Genomic DNA, 2,500 nt, shown 5'->3' with positions numbered 1-2,500 from the left:
CCGTTGCTTATTTCATATTCTTAATCTGTTATTTCATTTACTTTATTCTTTATTGGCGATTCTCCTCTTTCTTTCCTCCTCCTTTTCTGAGTTTGCGGTTCTCCCCGTATTCTCTAAACTCCTCATGCTTATCATATTCTCCTGTTAGGTTATTTCATTTATTTCCCTCTTTATTCACGATTCTTTATTCCTCCCTCGCCGAATATTCGACTTTTTCGACTCTTCTCCCTAAGCTCTGACCGTAAACACAACATAAATATATATATATATATTTTTTTAACGCGATAACTTTGGCTCGAGTGTGGCGCCTGGAGTGGTGATTCACGCAAGCGGGCGTGGAGCGGGCGGGAAGGGCGTGGCGGTCCCAGGGAGATGGGCGGGCGGCGGGCGGGGGAGGCTGCGATGGCGAGGGAAAGTGGGAAAGCCAGGGAGTGGAGGGCTGCACTCCAATATGGCAGGTCATCGGAGCCAAGGCGGTCACGTGCCGAGCGGTCAGGAGGTAATCTTTTTTTCTGTTTGGGTTGGATCTCTTTCGAGGAGGAGGGAAGGTTTCGCTTTCTTTTCAAAAATGTCGTCGACCTGTATTATTTTGTCTTTTTGTATCCGATCACGATATGCGTTGAAAGAATGCACGTTTTTTTTTTTACTATTGTTTGAATGTGACTTTATTAATGCTGTCCGACATATTTGGAATGTATGTTTTTTTATATTATTTTATGAATGTGACCTTATCAATGCTGTCCCGACATACTTGAGTCTCTACATTTCAGTCCTGCAATAGAAATCAAACCCCTTTTTTTCCCACTCACGACCTCGCACGCTCGCAACTCCAGGTCAGCAGGACAAGCAGAGAAAGTAGAAAATTGTTTTCTTGACTCATGTGCTTGAGTGGGTCCTGGTTTGCCACTGAATAGCGGATTTCACTGCAAGCAAGTGGTCGCTCCTATCGATCCAGTCCTGTTGCTGAGATATGGACAACCTCGTCTCACGGCGATGGTTTTATCACCAAGGAAATACAGAAAAGGACGTGATAATCAAAATGAAAAACTCTCGAAACGACTTTTTAAATTCGCACTTACTTGGACCTCACCTAAACCGCGCTATGCCGTGCCTGCAGTGCTTTCGGAAATGAAAGGCGTGTCATGTTTCGCAGATCGCGCGGAACGAGCGCCGTCGCAAGCGTTTCTCACCTTTCTTGGATTACCCGCCCGACGCCCCACCTGCTGCTCGCGGCCGGGTCGGGCAGACAGAGAAAGCACCCGCGGAGGAGCGTCGGCGGGTGACAGAGACTCGCCTGACGGGTGAGTCGCGGCCGGTCGCCCTCCGCGCTCTCGTGGCCCGCCCGCTTTCTTTCCTTTCTGCGCGTCATACTCATCCGACTTCCGGGATGGAGCTGGCCGCCCCCTCGCGAGGGAAGGACAGCGTCCTGAAGCTTTTCTTTCCTCGGAGTTATTTGCTCCGGCGTGAAAAAGGGAAAATAGAAAGGCGGTTTTCGGCGGCCGAAGGGAGGCAAAAGCGACGAGTAGAAAGGGCCCGGACGAGGGAAAGGGGGCGGGGCGAGCGATTATAAACCTGCCCGGTCGAGCGGCCGAGCGCTCCGGGGCCCTGCTTCGCCCCGTCCCTGCAAGCATCCTTGCTTCCTGCCCTCTGTCCTCGGGGGCTTTGCCCTTGTGGTCGCGTCCCATGGTCGAGGGCGCCCAAGAGAGGCGGCGCTCCACTCCTGCCGACCGCCCGTGGACGCCCAAGTCGAGACGAGAGAAGAACCTCCGCGAGAATAAGAACGGCGCAGAGACTTTCATTCTGTATCCCGGAGGCGACGGCGGTGCTGCTGCTCAAGCAAAAAAGGCCGACCTGGGCAGTGAAAGTGCAGCTGGGCAAGTCGGCCGTGATTCAGCACATTATCTCTCGCTATTTCCCCTCCCCTCTTTCTCCTCCGCCTCCTCCTTCCTCTTCATCTTCCTCTTACGTCCCCTTATCATATTTTCCATGTCCTCCTCTTCATTTTCTCCCGCGCGACATGGCATCACGCGTCATCATAATTAATCGTCACAATAATGATAACTGAGATGATAGTAGTAGGAGTAGAGGTAGTAATAGTAGTAGTAAGAATGAGGATGAGGAAGGTCACACCGATGGTCCTCCTTCTACGCCTCCCCTTCCTCCTCTTTCACCTTCTCCTGCTCCTCTTTTTCTGTCCTGCACCTCCTCCTCTGCTTTCTCTTCCCCTTCCTTCTCCTTCCTCCTCTTTCACCTTCTCTTCCTCCTCTTCCACCTCCTCTTTTTACTGTCCTGTTCCTCCTAATCCTAATTCTCCTCCTCCTCCTCCTCCTCCTCCTCCCTCCTCTTTCACCTACTTTCCTATCCTGTTTCTCCTCCTCCTCCACCTCCCCTCTTTCCTCTTTCACCTCCATTACTGTCCTGTTCTTCCTCCTCCTCCTTCCTCTCCCACCCCCTCTTTTTCTGTCTTCCTCCACCTCCTCCTCCTCCACATCCTCCTCCT

This window comes from Penaeus vannamei, chromosome 10, assembly GCF_042767895.1.
Source record: "Penaeus vannamei isolate JL-2024 chromosome 10, ASM4276789v1, whole genome shotgun sequence".
NCBI classification, from domain to species: Eukaryota; Metazoa; Arthropoda; class Malacostraca; order Decapoda; family Penaeidae; genus Penaeus; species Penaeus vannamei.
Note: the sequence above shows the minus strand (reverse complement) of the source record.